The sequence below is a fragment of the Aythya ferina genome (genome assembly GCF_964211825.1).
Source record: "Aythya ferina genome assembly, chromosome: Z".
NCBI lineage: Eukaryota > Metazoa > Chordata > Aves > Anseriformes > Anatidae > Aythya > Aythya ferina.
In genome coordinates, this window is record NC_140299.1 from 84826493 (window position 1) to 84850513 (window position 24021).

Genomic DNA, 24021 nt, shown 5'->3' on the forward strand with positions numbered 1-24021 from the left:
ATGTTGCAAAATGTTCAAATGTTTTTAAAGAAAGATAATCGGAAATCAAAATGGAGTGTGCAATGATGGATGGAAAACAACCATGATGAAGGAAATAGCCATTGATACTATCATTATTTCAGTAGCATCATATGTGTAAGTGTACTTTGTAAGGTGCTGTGAAAACAGCATTTTTGGTAGAAATTTAGAAGCAGTATCAGTGATCCTTTTTGTGAACTTTCAAATGTTACTGTATATTTTGTAGTTCTAACAGTGTAGAAAGTTTGTGTGTGGTGTGAGATAAAAAGGAAATAAAAATGGTTTATTGTTGTAAACAAAGTAAATAAACTGTTTATTCTAAAAAAAAAAAAACAAAAAAAACACAGACATAAAATTGCATAACAACAAGAAGTTTGAAGAAAAATACTGCAGGACAGGAAAGTAAGTAGTGCTTACAACCCAGAAAGCAGAGTGACTCCTCTTTTTGTCTGATGACATTTCTGTCCATCTGACCCCTGTCTGCTTTGCCTTATTGCCCCTCAGCTGTGGGGAAACAAATGCTTTTCAAGTATTTGCTGTATACTGCTAGACTGAAGGAATTACACCTGAAGAAGGGGATAAACTGTAACAGGAGTTGGGAAGGAATGAAAGGGGAGACCTAAACTGATTCTTCCTTCCCAAGAAGCAGATCGTGTAACCACTCCTTTGAGAGTCCAGGGCAATTTGGGCTGTTTGTCTAAAATTTACTGCAACTTTTTATGTGGATTCTGTGTTGGATAATTCAGAGAGATTCACAATCACTAAGATTAACATCTAACATGTTGGTATTTTGTAAAATATTCTTCTAAGTTACTGTAGAAAATGCATTAATTCAGTGGCTAATGCAACAAATTTTAGATGCATGTTTGTAATAGTCACTTGTGTGGTTCTTAGAACGTCAGTAGTATATTTCAGTTTTTCCAAGAAATAGATACCCTTAGTTGCACCAGCAACTAAAAATTCTTGTTCGACAATCATCTATGCTTTTTTCTTGCCCACCAGTTTTCTGAAGCACATAGATCACTTCCAGAGATAGCATCCCCTGACAGTCAAGAACACTATCTGAAGAAATGCTTATTCAGCAGTAAGACTAAACAGATAAGCTGCAGCAATGAGGACCTCAGCTAGATTTTCTTTTGTGTTTATATATGTATGTGTGTATATATATATGCATTTATTTATATATACATATATATATATATATAATAAATGTGTATCAGAATTTTATTTGAAGCACATGTAAATGAGGAGAAAATGTTCTGTTGTGCTTGTCTGTAGGTTGATACTAGTAAAGTTTTTTGTCAGAATGGTGTTGATCATATGCCGGTACTAACCTGTTTGAGAAGGGAAATTGAGAAATTATTCCTTCAGTTCTGCTAAAATGTGTTTCTTGCCTGTAAACATTTAATAACTTTCCTCTTTGAGTTTTTCTCGTGTATGGTTTTACATAGTTATCCTAGTCTGCAGCTAAATAGACCGTAGTGCGTACTCAATCTTGGATGTCTGATTAATGAGCTTCAGAGATTTAAGAAATGCCTTCCTTGTTCCCAGTGCAATGCCAGAAGAGTGGCAGAACATACAGTTACTGCACCAGAACCCCAGACAGCCACGTTATATTTATAATGCATGTAACTTTTTCTCCCTAAAAATCTTTTTGAATGACTCTAATATGCATTTACTAAGAATTATCTCAAAGTTGCTATATTTCATTAATATATTTCTTTTTATATTTTTGTATTGCTCAAAACTGAAGCTAATTGGTTTACATTTGTGTTTTTTTTAATTACTCTACCTCTTGGGGATCAAATGTCTGGGGCCATGTGTTGACTGCTGTAATAGAAATGCAGTTTATACATAGCATAGTTACTGCATTTTCTGGTTAGCTTATATTTTTCTCATTACTACCGGGCAGTCAAAAGACTTGGAGTCAGGTTTCTTTTACTCACTTTAGTCTGTGTATTTCCTCGGTTTGCATACCAAAATTGCTGATGGTAGCACTGAAGATTACCCAAAGAAAAAGAAGACAGAAAAATGTTTAAACAGTGTTTGAGACTTTAAGCATGTTTTACAATTGTATATATAAGTTTTGGAAACATTATGCAATTAGTTTATTGCAATGATTATACTTACCACAAATGTTCATGTTATACGTAGTTTCTTTCTTTATGCTGTTCTAATAAATGTGTACCGGTGCAAACTTGAGGGAGATCAATATACAAGGTTAATATCAGGAGACAGTTTTGCTAAGTTATGGCATGCTTTTATAACAAACGTAGTAATATGTTTTCTGTTCATATTCTTAGCTTTGACAATAAGCAATCCAAATTCAAGGCAGATAATGGAAGGAGAATTATCCTGTGCTATTTAAAGTTGTCATAATCTTCAGAATTATACTTGTTTCATTTAATTTGGGAGATGTAAATATTTTTGAGGTGCTTGGGTTGGAAATTATAGACAGTCACACAAGTAGCTTATAAATATTACTGTTCTTCACATACTCTGATTTTTATCCTCAAAGCAGCTTCAGAACTTCTTCACAATCCCTTCTTGCATCTTGCCTCACATCAGTGATGGCGTTACCAACAGTAATCTCATGCTTGGAGGTTTGAGGCATGCAGAACTTTTGTCAGACACAGAGAGCAGCTTGGTAAAAAGGTCTGGTTTTGCACACACATATTTGTTTTCATTAAAACTTTATACTTTCTACATATGTTTTATTTGCAGAAAGTCTGAATGTTTGCATGTTGCTTCTGATTTTGACCAAGTTAACACTGACATGTTTAAACCTGTGTGAAGTTCCCAGAATAGAGTGGCTCTGGTGCTGAGCCCTGACATACATACACAGTCTGAGGTGTGAAAGATACTGTGAAGCTGAGCTCCAGCTTCATCCCAACTTTCTCAACTGTGTCTGAAATTTCAGTGAATGCTATTCAAGTAGCACCAGTGCAGAAAAGTTTCATTCATCTGTTCTGCTCCCAACATACACAGTGGTGGTGACGTAAAGACAGCTTTGAAACATCTATGTTGTGTGTATTTGTATACATAATGAAAAGCTACAACAGCATCAAAATAGCTTTAGGGAACAAGAGCTATAAATCTTAATGTAAAGCAATGGTAGGTAATGTGATTATCAAACTTTACACAGCATCTCAAATTTTACAGACTGTAAAGGATTTCTTTGCTGAAACTTAAACATAAAAAACTTAAAATCAAAGAAAGAAAGGAATTTAAAAAAGTATTCACAAATTATTCTCTCAAAGATATTCTCTGATAATTCATTTGAATTATTTTGAGATGTGTTCACAGTTCTGTTTTTAGGGTTTTTGAAGAACAAGGCCAGATATTTAGGTGACTACACAGTATGTGCATCACTATTTTGAGAACTGTTGTATCCATACAGATGGGGTGTGGAATGTAGCGACTACTGAAGCCTTGCCTTTTACCTTCTCTGCAGGAAGTGCATATGGCTGTGTGAATGGGATAGATCTCCCATGGTAGCGTTGTGGTATGGGTAGTGTCCAGTTTGCTTCATATTAAAAAAGGAACTGAAATGTGAACAATTCTCAGACTACAAGCGTAGCCACTGGTGTCAGTTTGTTTTCCTGCCTGAGAACCTGCAACAGAGATGCTGAGGGTCCACTACAGTCAGAAGTAACTGCTTGCAGAGAGGAGTTAAGCATATCTGCATATTCTCTTCATCTCCCTACTTCTTACTTTCCTGCCTTGCTCTAGTCTAACACCCTTGTTATATTTAGAATTCCTTATAAACAACTAACGTCGTTTCTCAATTCCTCCCACAGAGAGGTCTTTTCTCTGTGTAGCATTCTAGCTTTAGTCACCTTCTGCTGTAACAGAAAGAGATGGTCATTTGCTTTGGCAAAGTGAACTCTGGTTCCTTGATTGTAACTTGAGATTCAACTGACCTTTTTTGTCTTCAGTTAATATTTTGAAAACTCTATCTGGTAAGCAAACAGTGCTGTTAAAGTCAGATGAAAACTTTTTCTCCCCTTTATGCCTTTTTTCCTTTTTAAAAGGCTTTATATGCTTTTCACAGTTTTATTTTTGCTCATCTAGTACCATGGAATTAATTTTTAGTTTAGGAAAATTTCCAGGTCTTTGAAGGAGGGTTCTCCCCTCCTAGTTCTTTTCTGCATTTTGCACTAAGAGTATATAAGAACGTTAATTCCTGTAACTGGAAGTCTTTCATCCATTCCTTCATTAAAAGCTTTTTTTTTTTTTTTTTTTTTTTTTAAATGTGTTTCTTCTTCCATGTATAGCTGCAGTCCTAATCTCTGCTTTTTCGTTTTCTTTTCTTTTCTTTTTCCTCCCCCTTATGGCCTTTGGAAAAAGCTACAGCACCAACCTATAGCCACCAAGGGGTACAGAAAACAAGTTACTTTTTTTGTGTTTCATCCTTTACCCACCCTTTATGGTACCTTTCTTGAAGAGGAGGGGCTAACTCTTTAGCACTCTGTGCTATGCAAGTTTGTGGAGCGTAGTTCATATGGTTGTTTTTGAAACCAAAGTGTTTGTAAAACTGCATAGAAATACACTTACAGGCAAAGGAATGTTTTCTTCTCTGCTCTGTGTTTGTTTTTTTGTTTGTTTGTTTGTTTTTTTGTTTATTAACACTGTAGGAAGGCATTCAAAAGAGCATAGTACTGCATAACACTAAAGGCTGCTCTTACAAGTAACAAACTCTGGACCCAACTTCTTAGTACAGAGCATTGCGGTCAGATGCTCTTTGTGGTCATTGGTCAGCAGATTGAAAACTTCATTAGAAACTCTGAAGCTTTATTAGCTAGCAGCTTTGGCCGTTTTAAAATACTATCTTGAGGCATTGGCAGAATATGAGACAGTTTGACTGTCTCTGAGCATGTCTCCTGCATGGCAGAGATGCTGCCTGAGGACCCAGCACATGGTGGTACTTCTCTTCCAGCAGCTGCTCTCAGACTAGGTGTCTGACTCAAGTCTTTATTCATGTATCATACCCATTTAATTTGAGCACACCAGAACTGGGACAAAAAAGGGACTCTGTGCTATGGGTAACATTCTGTGCGTTTATTTCAGTATTTTATTTTGTGACTACATAAATGCTTTACTTCATATAGTTTAGCTCTGGTGAGAAGTGAAGGACAGAAGACTAAGAACAGAAAGTACAAAAGTCTGCTGAAGTTCATAGGTTGTGGTTTTAATCTGTTTATCAAATCTGTCAATATATGAAGTAATATATGTGTTTTCTGACAGATTGACATCTTGCAAATGGTAAAGCACAAGCTTTTTCAGCTTCTCTGTTGAAAGTAGTTATGAAAAGGAAAGAGCAACTAAGGAATACGTTATTTTGTTTAAGGTGTGGAATTTTATATCTAATTGTGCTCCTACTGTCTTGTAAAACTGTCCTGTACAAAAGGAAGTCATGACCATAAAATGAAGTACAAGCTAGTGTTTCCAAAGCAGTTTTTTCATCTTTCCATTTTTCATCCCTTTCTATCATGTTTACTGGGTCTTGAAATCTTTCTAAGCACTGGTTTTTACCCATGGTAATAAAATCTCTCATTTAGTCAATGAAACTGTAAAAATGACATTATTTTTATTTTTTTTAATGGAGCTTGAACACTTAGTGAATGAAACCATAAAAAAAGACATCTAAATAATAATAGCAAAAAATAATTTGTAATAATTTTATTTTAGCCCTTCCCTACAAAGTAATATGAGAAGGAGTTTTTCATTCAGCAGCTGCAACTAAGCAACTGCTGCTTATGAAGTCAAAATGGAAATAGGAATCTCAGATTAATTTAGCTTATTCTTTTATCTCTATCAGCCATGCTTAAAACAGAAATATCCTTTGTTTGCTATCTGTGTTTTAAGTGGTTTCTTCTAGATGTGTGACTGTTCTTTTTTTTTTTTTTTTTTTTTTTTTTTTACCTCTGCATGGTACTACAGAGAGTATTCAAAAATCACACCACATCTGTATTTTTTTTCTCTCTGTTGTTACTCAAATCCCTTAGTGTATTTTTAAACAGTAAAAAAAAAAAAGTGTAAACTTATTTCTGGAGTGAGTGACAAAAACGTATGGTAAATTATGCTTTTCTTTAATCTCCCTTTGGCAACAAGTTTTGAACATTTGACCTTTGCAACATATAGTATTGTTTTGTGCTAGAATCTTGATATATATAAGACCAACTTACTTTTTAAAAATTAATGTTATTAGGCCATATAAAAACTTCTTAAAGAGCCATGGTTTCCTGCACATTTGAATGCCTGAGCTGTGAAATTTGTATGTGAAATGTCAGCAAAAGTGGCTTTCAAATTTAAAAATTATGTTTTGGGGAAAATTGGCTAAGCAATTAAAATATTTTCATTAATAATACCTAAGTCTGTGCTGCATGTCTTAACAGCAGTAAGACTCACTAGTGTGGCTCATGTACAAATTCCAGTGGCAGGAAGAAAAGAAGTGAGAGTTTATTTCTTGGTAATTACATCTGCTTCTTTTGTAAACTGCATGCTGACTTAGTCTTTCCTTGAGAGTCCTAGGCTTGCTAGGTGCTGTCTTTCAGTAGCTGTGGGCTGTGTTAATGTCTGCTCCGCTCCCCATTTTTAAGGGTTCACTGCAACACTGAGTAAGATTTGAACGCCACCTCAAGCAGACAGTCTTCTCGACTTTAGCCACCAAAGACTAGGCAGTTGGAGGGGGATCATCTGACAGAAAACAAAGGAACCCATGTCTCAGTGAGAAATTAATTTTCATTCGAAAACAGCCTATCGCAAGTCTTATTTTTCTCAGCGGTGGGAAGTGTTTGGCGCGCCGAGTGCAAGCACGAGCGTGCTTCCCTCTGCTTGCCACGTGGCTCCACCTGGACTTGGATCTGCTGGCTGCCACGGCTGCCGGGACAGCCTGCATCTCTGGGTCCTCAGGAGGTTTCCAAACCTGATGGAAAGCATGGAAGTCCGTCATCTTCCTCTTGAAGTTGCGTGTGCCTGTGCTGGTGGTATTGGAAAGATGCCCTCTGCCGCGGCAGCGCTGCCTGTGTATAAAGCCTTGTGTTTCCTCCCATATGAAGTTACAGGCGTGCAGTGACAGTTTGTGACTACATGCTTGTTTTCACTAAATAGGATAAGTGTACAGAATTATGCTAGATCACACTGGCTGAATTTAAAATTAACATCGATGTCACCAAATTCAGGTTTTGTTTGTGTGCTCGAGTATTACTAAAATCCCTTATGAACTTTCTTTCCTCAGAACCGGGCCCCACTGAAAGTGGAGGCTTTTCATGTAGTTTGGGGGGTTTTCTTCTTGCTTTTGTTGGCTAGAACCTTAACATTACTTAAATGTAGTAGGAGTTCTTTGTGCATGAGTTACTATAACAGAATGCACCCTGGAGCTGTAATAGGCAGTGGGAATCCACCTACAGTTCGGAAGATACAGCACATGCATATGGATGTTTTGATTAAAGAGAAAAACTTAATCTTCTTTACCATGTAATGTGGATACACTCGAATCTCTTGATTATTAAAAAAAAAAATAATAAAACTAATAATGTTCCTTTGTAAGTCTGTAAATATCTAGATTAAGTATACCTGCAACTTTAGCAGGCCCTTTTATCTGTACAGATTTCTCTGCCTATTGTGGACCTTAGCCGTAATTTAAATTTCCCATGGCTTTGGATTGCTGACTAGGTTTTCTGCAAGAGTGCCCATGCTTACATGGTCATATATTCTGGGTGACTTTTTCACTTTTTTTTTTCCCTCTCTCTCTTTTTTTTTTCTGTTCTGTTGGTTGTTATAAGGGTGTTTTGTTTTTTTGTTTTTTTTCCCCACTTCTGTCATCAGTTTGATCTTTCTTCCTTGTCCCTATTTGTTTGAATTTCTTACAGGTGGGGAAAAACCCTCATATTTCAATTGAACTTTTGAAGACAGCTGGGGAATTGATTCAGTCCTTTTAAAGGAGAAGTTTAAAATTGTTAAGTAATTGAAAAATGCAAGTAATTCAGAGGTAATGAACAATATACCAAAGATATAGGACTGAAGGTTTTACAAAGGGAAAAAGTGAAGTTTGAGTTGTCCTATGGTAAAGCATGCAGATATGGGCATACAATAAGCACGGGGGGAAAAAAGGTTTATATTAATGAATTTTTAAAATGATAAAATCTAGAGATTGGTAGAAGAAGTAAAATGGTTAAATGCTAATGGGCTTCAAAACTGTGGGCAAATTGATGTTCTTGGGAGTTTATAAGGGAGCAAAGATTTAATTTTGTGAGCCCTTTGACAATAATTGGCATGTTTCTGGAGAACATGAGGTTTCTTTACTGTTTACATTACTCAGTCTGTGTCTTTCTGATATGAATGAGACTCACCATGAAGGCCTAAACTACAAGTGTGTTGAGCTACCATGTTGTTAAGATAGGCATACATGCTGTGTTCTAGATAATATTGTAGGTTTCTACTAAAAAGCAAGGAAAACTTGAACTTTGATACCATCGTAATCACCATTAATTTTGTGACAGTTATATTCAGTGGTTTCTTTTGTTTATTAATCTGGAGGAGATGGGAAGTAATTGTTAGAATATTGTATTTCTGTACTTTTGAGTCGTCATAGCACAAGCTAACTCATCCTGGGATGATTGTAATCCTTATCTTTATGCTCTGTTAATGTATATAACTGATTTTTGGAGTATGCTTACAAATACTGTATTTATTTTATTTTTTTTTACTGTATTACATATGTAATGACACTCTTCCAACAACATTTACTAGGCAGGAATTGTGCATCCACAGACAAGGACTCGCTATATGCAGATGCACATATCGTGTTACTCATCAGCAGTGAGCCGACAATCTGATATATTTTACCGTGAATGCAGTCCTGAGCTTTCTTTCACTTTCTTATTTGGCTTCTTGTTTCCCCTCTCACAGTACTAAAACAGTTTCTAATCTCCAGATGTAAGTCGAAGTAACTCCTCAAATCTATACAGAAACTGCTTTTTTGAGTGTTTTTTTGTTTTGTTTTGTTTTGTTTTTTTACCAGACCCTGTCAAGTTGCCTGATGCTCAGTTTGCTCAAAATATCCTGGGTTTCCCAGGAAACTCTCTGCACTGACTAATGTTTACTCTTCTGATGTGCCAGTGAAGAAGCAGAAGCCCTGTCTGTTTTAGAGAAGTTAGGAGAGGTGAGGTTGCCTGCCACCTCCGAATGTTGAGAAGAGAAATTGCAGATGGAGAGTGTCTCAGAAGTTTTGTATGGACAGTTCCACTTCTGTGCTCAGAGTCTCCAGTTAATTGTGTAATTTCTGGTTAATATGCAAATTTTTTTGCAGTTGCTGAATTTAACTTTAAGCTTTTTCCTTTTGTATGAAAATTTTTAGCACTGGGAATGTTCCAAGTGTGCAAGGCTGAGCCTTTTCTCACTTTGTATAGTGGTGTTGATGTTTGTTTTTCTTTTAATATCCTTCCTAATGTCTCTTTTTGCACTTATGCAACAGTGCTTAGTGTCTTGAATATGTATTGGGATGTAAAGGCATTGTTAGAAGTGAGAAGATAAAAGCATTGTCTATTTAGCTGGTCTTGTGGTGAATATGGTGTTGTATGCCTTATGTTACAGGAACAGTAAAGCTATCACCCACACATTATAGAGAATAACATGAAATATGCATTTCAAATGGTTGTTGAAATTGTTTTGTAACCAGCTTGGCGTTAGTTCTGAGAATTACTTTTCTATCCTTGTACAATATCAGGTTTGATACTTTGTTTTTTCATCGTTTTGATTACTTTTGAAAAGTGTAGGTGATGGCAGACACTTGCAGGCACAGAAAACCTCGTTACATATGTCATGTCCTTGTGACAGACAAAACTATTCTTTGATGTGGACAGATTTAGTTGCACGTTGTTGTTGATTTTGTTGCATGGGCTGTTGTGACATGCTTTACTTCAATTGGAGTTCTGAGACACGAGAAACAACAAAGTCCTCGTCTGGCATGCTGAATAGTTTATAAATATTTCTCCATCAACTCCTTTAAAAAAAAAAAAAAAAAAAAAAGTGCTCACACAAAAAACCCACCCCACACAGCACCAGCAGAGTGAGAGGTGCAGTAGGGGTAGGAGGGGGGAACGGACGGGGACGGTGTGGGGGAAGAGAGAGAAAGACTGACTGCCAGATGCTTTTTTCGGTCTCTTTTTGAAACTGTGCATGGTGAGACAATATAGAGTTTTCTCTCCTCTTTTAAAGCAGAGGCTGTGAAGCACTTGGTGCTTTACAGCCTCTGTGGTGACAGTAATTGCTTTAACATTGCACTTACTTCCCAGTCTAGATACTGCTGTGAAGGTAAGCCAGTAAACTGATAACCATGTATCTTGTACATTTAAAACTTGCGCTTCCAAGGTCTGGGGATTTCCCCCTCCCCCCATAGCAGCGGTGGGCTCAGAGCAACTCTCATGAAATGTGGCTCTTTGCTGTGTTCTGTGTAACTCAGATTTGGGATTGCCTAAATTATATCGATAAGTATATGTAAAAACGTACACACATGTAAACATAGATACGTCTTTATTTGTATGCATATTTATCGATTTGTGTGTTAAGCTTCAGCTTTTCCATTTTCATTGTGTTCGTGTGGAATATCTGCTGTGTAACTTCAGAAAACCAAAGTGAAATAAGTCAGTAAGTTTGAATACAGATTTCACTAATATTTTAAAATATCTCTGAGATGGGAAGCAGTATTTCCTGTCTTTATGGAGATAACTGAAGTCTGTGTGGTAGGCTTCCAAGTGTGATAGCCCAACATAAAATAGAATTGTTCCCTGACTCTTACTTTTGGGGCATATAAAATTTCTTCCTTATTTTATTTGCACTGCTGATACTTCTAGAACTAAAACTGAGTGGAGGTTTACTAGAAGTACAGCCTTGCAGAGGGATTTTCTCATTGGATTTTTAATTATAATTATTTTGTTTTAGCATAAAATTCAAAATAGCAAAGAAGAATATGCATTTAAGAAAGCAAATGATTAGAAAATGAGTATCAGCAGCCACAGCAGAGAGACAATTCAGCTGGCATTTGTAGTGTACTTGTACATCTCCCTGCACAAGTTGTTCTGTGGTTGTTTCTTTTAGTGAGTTGCTAGTGAAGAAAGTTTATTCTCTGTGTTTTGTTAAGTATGTCCATGCTGGCTCTCATTTTTAAGGTGGCAATGCATCTGTTTGTGCATTTGTATCTTACTTTTTTTATCTACTCTTAAAAAAAAAAAAAAAAAGTAGTTTGGAATATTTTGAATTTCTAGCAAAAAGTTTAAAATATTCTAGTGATGATGCTATATCTTCGTGTCAAAAATGGATCCATATGTGTTTTGTTTTTTTTTGTTGTTGTTAGTTTTTAGCAGTAGCCTTGTAGTAGGTGGAACGGACACTGTTTTACCTGCAGTTTCTCTAAAAACTGAGTGATTTCATTATGGCTTAGACTCATAGCTTTCTAAAACAAAACCAGAATGTTTTAAGCAAGGTGAGTAAGCTCTGAAGGGGCAGATGGGGAAGAGCCAGCTCGGTCATTAGCAGAAGAAACGTCTCTCGAGTCTGGCCAGCTGTGGGCGTGCAGGCCTTGCCGCAGCCCGTGCTGCAGCGCTGGGCATGCCGCGGCCCTGTGGCCTGTGCCTCCACACACCAGCGGCCTTCCCTGCCATCCCGCCTGGGACCTGCAGCTACCCAGGCAGCTTCGCCTGCACCGCTGAGGTGCTGGTTTCCCAAATTTTGGGCAGCCGGTGCTGCAGCCGGGATGTCATTTTATAGGTGAAGGTGCTGGAGTGCACCTGCTATGCACAGAGGTTGTCTGACACGGGGTGAGCCCACCCCTGGTGGGGCAGCCACGGAGGTCTCTCCAGACTGGACGGAATTGGTTAAACTTGCAGGGCCGGGGTCAATGTCAGGGTTACTCATGCTGTTCTTTTCGCCCACTCGGCCAGAGATGGCTGTAAAGCAAGTCTTTTGCTTCTCTTTCCGCGTGACTATTAACAGGATTAAATGTAAGCCATTGTGTACTTTGTACCAATTAGTTTCTCATCTGAGGGGTTCATTATGATTTTTTTCTCTCCTTGTAATATTTTTTTCACTGATTACATTTGTGGAAGACTCAAAGGACAGGTTTCTGGAGCTGTGTCCTGTGTGTATTATTGTTGCCAGTTTTGTTCTCAAGTTTCTAAGATAGAAGCAGCATTGCTGATAGACAATTCTGAACCGAAGTATTTACTCTTCACCTTAAAAACTTCCTGCATTTCAAATGGTTGTTACCATGTTACCAACTTCAGAAAGTAGTAAAATAGCAAAAAGACAGTTTTTGGCAAACTTCTTTTAATCACACTTCCCTGGAGGTCTTCACTGAGGAGTTTACACATCAGTTATTTATTTTGGCCTCCATGTTAAAAATGTAATATAGTTTTAAATACAAATGACAGCTTTGTGTTGTACATTAGTGATAAAATTTTATTAGGGCACATATCCATCTCTAAAGGACAAAAGCTGAAAAATACTTCTTGTATGGAAATACATGTTTGAGAATCATTCTTCACTGGACGCAGTTAAAAGAGCACATGAAAATATTTCAGGTACTTGATGACGTAAAACACAATCATATCAAACTGGGGGGAAAAATGAAACTATATTGTTTTCAGTTTGTGTTGTTTAAGCACTGAAAAAGGAAATAAATGCAGAGGAAGAAAGTGTGGCAGGTAGCTGTTAAGTATTTTGTTGCAGTATGAAAAACTTAGGATACAGCAATAGTATAAGCACTGGACCTGAGTGTAAGAGTATATGCATATAGACAGATAAATAAGACTGCCCGTTGAATTAGAATGACTTTTTGTAAATTAAAGTTCTTAAGTTGATAACTGTTTTTAAGCCTGCAAATTACTTACTTTTAGTGTATTCATTTAACGTAAAACCTACTCAGTTGACTTGTTTACTGTTCCACATGCATCATCAAAGAGAATGCACCTTCAAAGTCATCGTCCTCCCTCCTTTTATTTATATTTCAGTATTTCAAAGCTTGACTAAATGTCAGGTGCTTTGTGAAGCTTAAAGTCTATAGGAGCAAGCAGGAACTGAATTCTTTCCAAAATACAGATTTTCTATTCTTAGTTTAATTACAGTGCTGTTAAAACAAACAAACAAAAAAATAAAATAAAATTGATTGATTTCTAAGGATAGCTTCATTGAAACTTTTATTTCTCTTTAAATCAGCAAATATGTCTGTTTTTTTGAATCTGAGAACATTTCTGAGTTCATGTTCTTACGTGACCATCTCAAGCAGTATCTTATGGAGAGAACATTTTTTCAAAAAATATGACAAAAATGAGAAATACACCAGGAATTGTTGTCAGTAGTTCAGAAATTATACTGCTGTAAGAACAACTAATTCTGTGTAGCTTTATTTTTCTGTAGTTTCTGTGAGAACTTAAAGAATGCAGTGGAAACACAATAACTTCTCAGCATAGGTGGGTTAAAACATTAACAGTACCTTGTCCGTACAGTACAGTTACTGAGATGCCCTGGTGTCAAATAACAAAAACCTAACTGTCCTTGCTGTGGAAATTGTATGTATTCCCATGCAAGTCTTTATTACTCATAGTGGTATTAGCACAGTACAGGTATTAAAAACTATGCCTTAAGTAACTTAGAGAAGTGGTAAATTTGCTGTGATAACATCATGGGGTTTTATGTTTTTAAGGCTAACCAACGGAAGTAAGCAATCCTTTATAACTGATCTTCTCTGGGGTGATTATGCTGGTTTAAAATTTGATTGTGACACTTGAAATACAAAGGAAAAGTGAAATAGGATCACTGATTTATAGTCTTACTTTTAGTAGCAGTAAATGTGACCGTTATCCTGATTAGAATCTGTCTTCTGCCTTTGCAGCTATGTGACTGACCAAAGTAGACCCCTCAGAAGTTTTCAGTGTAAATCAGACTGGGAAGTAATGAAGATCTAAATAGTTGTACTGGAAGCAGATAACTGTTTTGTTATATCAAGTTAACTAATTTATTTTTAAATGGCATAGGTACTGCTAATTATGGAAACATGAAAATTATTTCTAAGTGTAAATAATACAAGGAAAAAGAGAAGAAGGGAAAATGTTAATCCATTCTGAATGTGAAATTTGCTATGTTAATAAATTCTTTTCATTTTTGTCTCCAAAATGTAAGTCTATTATTGTGATTTTGAGGTTTTTTAATAAAACACCATATAGGATACAATTCTGTATGCAATGAATGAAGAATTAGAGTCTGTTCAAACAATTCTCGTCCAAAAAAAAAAAAAAAAAGAGGAAGAGAAAGGAAGAAAAATCAAAATGACATCAAGGAATCCATTTCAGACTCTCGTATCCTGCCTTCATACTTAAAATTTTAAGTTCTCATTACCATTCAGTTGCATTGGGGTTAACTGTCCAAAATTAGGATGGGTGGTATGAACAGAAATACTACCATTGCTTATGGTTGAAAATAGTTGATTACTGATGTTGTTAAGCAAACTAGCATACAGGTCAATGTTGAACTTCCATATTCAGCTATCAAATTGATTTATTTTTAAATCGCATGCTCAGTACTAATCATGAAAACATGAAAATTATGATGTCCAAGCATGTTAACTCTACAAATCTTTCTTATTATACACCTTGTTTTTCATCTCTTCAGTTGAAGCAGTGAAGTACAAGTTTTATGTTAAAAATAAAAATACAGCCAGTCCTTTATTTTTGAGTATACTTTGTACGTAGTCAAACGGGTAAAGAGAAAAAAAAAAAAACAAAACAAAACAAAAAAAACCAATATTTTCCATCCATGATCTAAGAGTGTGTTTTTAATTCAGAAGCTGAGGTTGTTTTCACCCTGTAAAACTGAGAATGGAATGTCTGAAAAAGATACCAGAAAAAAAGATGGGAATGTCTCTTCTTACAGCCCACCTAAAAATATGATTCTTAATCATTTACATTTTAACTCTGAGTTTTCTAAAAATGTATTTTTTTTCTGAACACATAGTTATAAGGAGATACAAACAGAGCACTTCCAATAATATTTATACAAACTGTAGTATAAGTGTAGAACTTCAAAATAAACTTTCATGGTATCTTTCCTGAAGCCATTGTTACCTCTATGCATTTTATATCTACGCACAAATTTAATTAAAATTCATCAATTTAATTTTGTTTACAGCAAAATCCTTACATTTATGCATGTAAGGTATTTCCAAATGTGCAGATGTTAAATATAAAACATTTCAGATGGTGTATCTGTGAAGAGAGACATCTTATTTTTTCCTTAAATTTAAATATAAAAACTTAAATGCAAAAACCACAGTTGTGCTAAGTTGTTAATACCAGAGACTGCTAATGAAATATTAGTGCTAGTAAGTTCAGCTGCATTCTGTTCTGGACAAATATATCAATGGATTGAAATGCACCAGAAAACTAGATGAAGTGAATTTGCAGAATAATAAGCTTCTTGCATTTAAATAATCTTCTTAAAGTAGCAAAAATAGAGAAATATAATTTCCAATTTTATTTTGTTCTTATTTTCTGCTGCAAAAAGATCCGATGAGTTTAAGTAGGAAATGTTGTTACAAATGGTATATGGAAATACAACCATGGTTAGGGGTTGATTCATAGCAGGAATAACCACTTTATGGATTTTCTCACCATTAGCACTTGTATATTGAAAAGTACTCCTTCAAATGTAGTTTTAACAGTATGCAATAGATACCTTGTGAAAATTTTCCATGATGTAACTGAATGACAGTACGAACTACTAAAGCATAACTTCTGAAGTAACGGTTGCTATTTCTTCTTTGGTTTAACTTTTTTAAGAAAGATTCTTTACAATTTGTGATGATCTTTTAAGAACTATAAATATATAGAAAGGAAACAAATACAATCCTTGTTTGACACATTTTTAAAAACATTTACAATAATGGTGATTATTGTGTTTAACAGAAAATTCTTCTTTTGTTGTTGTTACACTTACTAAAGTAATGAATAAACAATCCATAATTGGGCACAAGTTATTTTGAAAGCTGAAGAATGATTGAATTTCTAATATATCTACTGTATTTGGGTGAAATTTAATTTTTAGTTTTATTAGTATAGTAAAAATATATAGATGTGGAAAGATGTTTTATATATTAACGTGTGGTATCAGGATAGTTGTTTGGTTCATTTTGATACTGCAGTGTTTTATCCTTTGTATATGAAGATAAATCAAAAATCCAAGGGAAAAAATAGCGCAAGTTGTTGGGCTATGTAAGCTGCTTAAAGTTTTTTGAAGGTTTCTGTTTCTTACATTTAACAGTAGCTGGGTATATCAAATGTGAATGTCCAAGGCTTACTTTTATTGCCTTACTAGAGATTATAAAGCTAGGACATGTTTAAGTGATGAAGAGGAATCTACTGTAGTTATCAAACAGGCTAGCATTTGGAGGCAGTCCTCTACAAGTGCTCTTTCGTCTCTAAGACACAAGTGAATTTGTAAATGCACTGTCCTGTTGGATTAAATTCTTGCCACAGGTCACATTCTCTTGTAAATGTTCAGTCATCTCTTTGACTTTCTTTAAAATGAGATTACTGTTGCTTTATGCATTTCAGAATGGTGGCATTTTAACTAGTCTGTTGGGTGGATTCTTGTGGCTTACATTACTGATCATCTTTGTTACAAAAGAGTAAGTCTGCTTCAAAAAGAACTAAGGGTAACTTGTCATGCACTGCAAGAGGTGGAAAATAGTGATCTAGGCCACTAATTTTCCTTAATTTCTAACTTGTGTGCTTGCTTTTATAGTAAATGTAAATGCACTGGTAGTAGGCTTGCTTAGTTTAGTGGCTTTTCACTGATTTCTTGAAGTGTTCTGGGGACCTGCAATAAAATGTAGACCATACTGAATGTCGTCCAAACAGCATCTTTTGTCAGCGTGCTCTTCTGCCAGTCTTGAATCCTCTGAACATCATTCTCATTAGTTCTCAAAATTAATCTGGTAATTTTTTCTAGAATACCACTATTGAACAAATACTTTGAACAGTTGCCCCAGTTTAGTTATACTTCTCTAGACATAAGTCTTGGATTGAACTCTCTGATTGTAAAAACATGTGTTTCTTTCATTATTTGCTAGAGTTCAGCAAAAATAGAAAGTGAACAGATAAAGGAATTGCTGACTGCCAGCAACGGTGGTCAGTCAGTCTTGTTGTCCCATCCCAAATGTCAAATACTTATTTTTGATCTTAAAAGACTCAAAATGTTCCTTCCAGTTTGTCTCCTCTGCTCTTCTTTTAATTTACTTTTTCTGATTAAAAATCTTACAAGTTTAACCACTGAGTTAAAATATCGAATAGAGAAAATGTCCTCTGCTAATCTTACCACAAGCTTTTCATTTCCATGTCCTTGACCTCAAAGTAATCCCTTGAGATAATTTCAAATAATGAGGAATCATCTTTGGAATTGCTTTTGCTTTGGAATTACGCAGGTAACATTTTTGGTTACATGTGTGATAGTTTGAAAAATTTTGGTGTATTTGTTGTTTAATTGGAATACTGCCAAAATAGTGTTTTTAAATTATTCATACATTTTGAAAACTAAGATGAGGTGTCAAAAGCAACAAGTATAGTGGATTTGGTCACCCTGAAGTGTATGTTAGTTATCACACCAAAATTTAAGGGAAAAAAAAGAAAGGAAAACAGTAGTTAAATGTCATTTTGTGGTTATAGGTTATTTTCCTTGTCTCAGGAAAGGGAATCTTCTGGGTTTTGCTGAATTTATGAGGTTGCATTGAACGTTGTAATGCTGACATTAGTGCTGCGTTTATTCATGGTTCTTGATGTTTGTTGAATGGAAGCAAAGCAAAAGCATTTTTGTCTAGCCCTTCATCTGAGAGTGTCAGCTGATGCCAGCAACTCTTTATTACAGAGGGCATGCACCATCCACCAAGGAGATACTACTGTTCAAATAATTCTGAATTCTGGTCACCTTATTTGTAGTGCTTTTTGACTCTGTCCTTCTGGAGGATGAGGTGGGAGGTGGTAAACAGAGCTGTAGATGAATGCTGATAACACAAGTAGTTTTTGTATAAAAGACATGGTTCAGGTTAAGTAGTTGATCAGAAGAAGATTGTTCAAGGGTAGGTTTCACTGGCTGTTGTTAAAGGTCTGTGACAGCAAAATTTTTTGAGAACAGATGTGGTGCTTCGGGATTGGCTTAGTGGTAGGCAGTGCTTAGTTAACAGGTGAACTAGGTGATTGTGGAGGTCATTTCCAAACTGAATGATTCCATGAATCTCTGGTTCTGTAATACTCTGTGGACAACAGAAGTATGTAAGATGGCACCTGGATAAGCTCAAGATCTGCCTTAAAATCACACAATCATAGAATATCCCGAGTTGGAAGGGACCCACAAGGATCATCGAGTCAACTCCTGGTACCACACAGGTCAACCCAAAAATTCAGACCATGTGACTCTTGTTCCCTTTTTCCCTCCTTTGGGGCCATGCAGGAGTGGTGGGGGATAAAAGAGGCTGTTTTCTTTCTTGCAGGTGCTTGAAGGGTACAGAACGTGCCCCAGTCTGGGTAGGAGTCAGGCAGGGCCATGAACCAGAGCTCAGGTTGAAGTTTGCTTTGTGTGGTGGCAGCTGCAGATGGTTTGCTTTGCTGCTCAGTCCCTTCCTATGCCCCATACAACAGGCAATTGAAGTGAGTATAAAGGTAGGAGAACTGAGGGTAGTTGCACCAGCTCCATGGGGCAAGGCTTTTCTTTGTCTTCTTGGGAGAGTCTATGTTGACCAGTTGGCATTATGCAGTCTGAAAGCTGGCTGCAGAAGAAAAAAAATCGAAAAAGAGAGGATTCTGCTGCAGCTCCAAGGTGAACATTTGTTTGGGACTTGGGTGGATACGAGTGGAATGGCAAGCAAGGCAGTGACCAATCCAGAAAGTGAGCATTTTTCACAGGTGATGCCTTTTCTTCCTCATCTGAAGGCTCTATCTGTGTTTTAAATGGCTGCTTGGATTAGGTAAAAGATGCTTGGATTAGGCAACCAAGCCAGTAGAAAAGCCTGGTGGTGACATATCACAAGGTGTTTTGGAAACAAAGTGCGGAATGTGGAATGTCACTTAGTTCCAGGGAGATTCAACAGCTCCAGCTGTTGAATTAATAGACATATGAGAACCAAACATGTTCCCTAGGGATCTGGTTTTAGGGTGGCTGGTGTGGCACAGAGCACAGTGGCATGGAATTTGCTTGAGCATGCTTGAGCCTATGTTACTAAGCCCACCAAGAACCGATGTGCAGCAGGACTGTCCGAGTGCCTCTTCTTTAATGAGCTGGTGCTGTTGGGGTTCCTACATTTTATGGTGGCCTGAAATGTCCATACTGCTGAACTGGCTTTAGAGTGTTCGCATAGTGATATGCCTGACCTGAACAAATCCTGATAAGCCTGAGCTTTGACTGCTAGCTATGTCTGATGTGGTTAATTTCTCGTCTACAATGAGGCGTTCAGTGGGAAGTGGGAAGTAACTCTGCTAGGGGTAAGGATTCAAAATTCTGTAAAGCTCTGTCTTCTCATGATGGTCTTCTGCACTGCCTTCTTCTGCATGAAGTTCTTCTTCTGTTTCGTCTTAGGTACGAGATGTCTAACTGTTCTCAGTCACATGCCTCTGCAGGTTTGTTTAGACAGTCCAGGTTCTGCTTCACAGAATGGCTTGGATCGGCAGGTAGTGCACTGCTGTTCCTGTAGTGATGCGTAGGTTATTCCTTAACCTGCGGGTGATACAAGCAAAAATGATTTGAAGTTGGATCTTACATTTCTACAGTGCTAGAAAATTCAGTCTTGTTTTTTTTTTTTTTTTTTTATTGGTGTTTGTGGTATATTACTAGCAATGCACATATGCATGTCATGCCTAAGAACAAAATTGCAGTAAATACGTAGACATGTAAATTGTATACCTAAATAAATGGAAGAATTTCCTGCCATCAGCCATCTATTGTTTGGTCAAATAAATGAAGAAGACAGCTCAAGGAATCCTGTTATCAGGCTCAGATTTTGAACACAATGGGTCTTAAGTATAGCAAGTTTCTTGCATTCATTTATGCTTGGAAAAGCAGAAATCCATATCAATGATCTCTGATGTCATAAAATCTGCTTTGCTTTGGGAAGAGCATGTCTTTAGCAGGGACCCCTTGTTATTAAATGGAAATGGACGTACAGTGCAGGAAATCCCAACAGGACAGGTGTAATTTTAAGGCTCTAGGCTTTTAGTTTAAAGAAATTTGAGTATTATGTTGTCTCGATATTTAAATGCCATAGTGCAGAAGTTTTCAGTGCATTTCGGCTGGACATCATTGAAGCAGTATGAAGACTCATGCAGAAGCTGTTGGTGGCATTGAAGACTTGTAAAATGAAGATATGCACTACTTGGAAGGCATGTTTTACAGTAAACTCAGGAATGGTTAGAATTTTATACTGAATTTTTTAAAACCGTGGACTTTGAATACAATTTGAAACACTGCATTCTGTCAACAAATCTTGTCTTAAATAGGAGTTTGAGGTATTCTTGAAGGCATTTTAGGTGTATACATGCTAATTTTTGTCCTCCTTTATGGAACTACATAACTTATGCAGTTATCATGATGAGTTAAGCATATTAATTCTACCTGTATGCCATGAATATTAGTAAAATAAATGTCACCTGTTCTTATGTTTTAAGAAACCACAGACCATAGCATTTTCCTCTAGCCCTCTTCTGTATTCACAGTCTTTCCAGTTCCCTGATGGTGGAGACTGGGTTAGTTACCACAGCCTTTTTTTGCTTCCACCCCTCTGTATATCCTTCTGGTAAGAAATACTGCAGGAGTCCAAAATTCAATACAGCCAACCAAATCAGTATGTAGTATATACTTGTACGTGTTGTGGTAAAAGGAGCAGAGAAATAGTATGAGGTCAAGCTGCACAACTTCTAAGTTGTCTGTCCTTTTGAGAAGTGTATTTTGTATTAACCTGACAAAATCCTGCTTGCCTGCTTGCCCTTTAATGCTGTGACGGCTCTTAGTAAAATGCAGGCCTCACAGCATTCCCCCTTGTGACATGGGTGGTCCTACCTGGCTGCTGAAGCAGCTGCCATGATTTGTATGTACTTCATTCATCCTCTGCACAACTGTGTCCTTTTTTTTTTTTTTCCAAACCACCTGTTTCTCTGCCCAGAATGAACTTTTGAACATGTGGAGAGAAGAACACAAGAAGTTTCTCAGGGAATCCATACCTAGTGATGTGAAGAGAAGTGTGAAAGATTTGGAATCATGGCCTGAGCAAATTATCTGGACAGCAGCTTAAAAGATGGAGATATCAGACTATTTGTCAAGACCAGAAAAGTAGATGTTTCAGTAATCAAGAAGCAAGATGCTTAGGGTGTGGACAATATCTTTTTGGACAGAGGGAAGAGTGTGTTCTTCAAGTGGTGGAAAAATAGGTGAGTTTGGCATAGACTGGAAATCTGGGTGCCTGGAGCTCACTGAGTGGCACCCAGGCTGCTGCCAGAGTAGCAATACTGTACACAGTGATTGCAAAAGGAGCAAGAAGACACTGTGTGGATAGAAGGAGTAAGACCTGTGTTTTAACCATAAGCTGATGGCTATATAGCCATGAGAAAGGATTTCAGAATGATAACTTGATCTGGGAGATGCCAAAAGCTTAACTGACTGTGAGTTCTCATCTTCTGCTGTTGGCTTGCCTTGTGTGCAGTGCATCTTTGTGAGTCCACCTCAGCTCAGGCAGAGCTAGTCATGCCCTTAAACCTGCTCTCCGAGGGGATTCTGCAGCCTAGAAAGTTGTCTAATACTGGAAGCAGTAGACCAGGTCCCAGCTCCAACCCCAGGCCAGAAGGAGAGCTGCTGAGCTGGGGTAAACGCTGTATTTCACAGGTGTCAGACATGCTGGTAGGAAAAAGCAGGCCACAGCCCCTGTCCTTTCTGTCTCCACTTTCTGGCAGCAGACCTTCTTCTCAGGTGTGTTGTTTTAAATCCTGTCAAGGCCTTAGTCAAGAAGTATGTTATGATAATTTTCTTTTAAGCACAGGTCAGTTTTGGGAGTTGTGGTATAGAGCCTCAAAAGGCATGGGTCAGATGGCAGTGTTGCAGAAATACAAATTTATCCAGACATGCTATATCCTTGCCCACAACCAGGGTAAATGCAGAAATCCTCATTGTAGGCCAGACAAAGCTGACTTCTGTATGCTTTCTGATTCTGGTGGCAAAAAGTTTTTCTCAGTTTGAAGTGGGTTTTAGTTATTTCTTGGGCTGTTGTTCCAATGCTTACCTGATGCTTAAAAAAGTTAATTTGATTATTTAATAACAAGGCTTTCTTAATCCAACTAAAGATCTTATGGAGCTAAAATATCCCTAGTTTTATTTTTTGTTTGTTTGTTTGTTTGTTTTTTAGAAAAGCAGTACTAAAACTTTGCAAAGATTTTAGCAATGAGTAGGTCTTCCATGATCAACTAATGTTAACTACAGAAATTACAAGGGACAAATCTTCTCTCATCTGCTTAAATTTATATCCCATAGTGACTTTATACAATGTCCACGCAATCAGAAGCTCCATTTATGATACAATTCTAGGCAACGCTCATTTGCTATTTGATCCATTATGCTGTCTTGATCCCATCAGTTATTGATGAAAGCAAAAGTCTCCATAGTGGTCATGTATCAGCTGAGTGTTCCCAAGGCTGGGATTGCTGTTCTCTGTAGATTGCCTTCCTTCTCTGAATTTATCTCAGTGACATAGGTGAGACCTCAGGCTTTCGTAGCTAAAGGTTAAAAGCAAACGATCATCTACTGCTTAAAGAAGTGGGGGAAACCTTAAAGAATATCACAAATACACCATTTTTATTAGTGTAAGTAGTGTAATTTTGCTATTCATTTAAATACAACAACTGGTGTCTTTTGTATTCTGCAAGCAATGCTGTTTACTCAGCACGCAGTTTGATTTTCTAATCTTAAGTACATTACTAAAAACATTGAAAACATACTTGCCCTTAAAGTGAACAAGGTAGCAAAGTATACACAGGAGTGGACTTAGATTCACTTGTCTCATGACTTCTGTTTTCTTCTGTTAATATTGTAAGATAAAAATCAGTTGCAAGAGTAAAACTTTTGTGTTTTTTTTTGTTTTTTTTTTTTCTTATATTCACTGTCATTTCTGAAATCTTGGCTACCGTACTTGAAGTGGGGCAATATAGGTAAGTGTAGTAAGTAGTAGGTAAGTATAGGTAACACACTAATAGTTTATTCTGAGAACAGCAGCATCTAAGGGGGGCATGAGCTATTAAATCAGCCAAATGAGTGAAAATCTCTTTATTCCTATGTTGCAGGTATCCCCTTAAACCAAATAAATACTGTTTGAACTGAAGGAAAAGTGCTATGCTGCTCTATACAGTAAAAAATGGCATGTAGAAATAATGGTAATGAGAAACAATGGGTGGGAGAAGAAGCTCAGAGAGTCCTGTGCAGACAACAGAGTGTAGGTTTTCCCAAACTGCATACATAAAATAATTTTCTTTTAGTATCAGCCATAACTGTGAAGTCAAAGTAGTCATATGCTATGGAAACCTTTCCTCCAAAGCCTTAGAAGATAATCTGATGCTGTATTACGATGGTCTAGCACAGGTTCTTGAAGCTAAAATTCTTTCAGTAAGTTTCTTATCTTTAGGTGTGGCACTGGGGTGGGGAATCTATGTAGCATGAATTAGTTTTACATGGTCTGCTGGGTTTACACCGGTTGTTGGCATGGAGGATTAAGTGCAGCTGTGCCACTGAAACACCTGCAGCTCGTTCTTAGTACTACTCCATGCATATGATGTTGAAGTCAAAGTCAGAACAAAAGTAAAGGGTATACCCCTTGTCTTACCTCATTTCTACAAGTACCTTCCCTTATTTAATCTTTTCTTCTTTAGAGTAGTTCAGGCTTACAGAAGTACAGGAAAATAGGGTATGGGTGTGTTTAGTTTTTGT

At 36.9% G+C, this 24021-nt stretch overlaps 1 protein-coding gene across 3 annotated transcripts in view; it reads left to right on the top strand.

The window, feature by feature from the left end:
- ZCCHC7 (zinc finger CCHC-type containing 7) overlaps positions 1 to 24021 on the top strand; it is a 116368-nt gene that overhangs the window by 6381 nt on the left and 85966 nt on the right. The window lies entirely within an intron of this gene.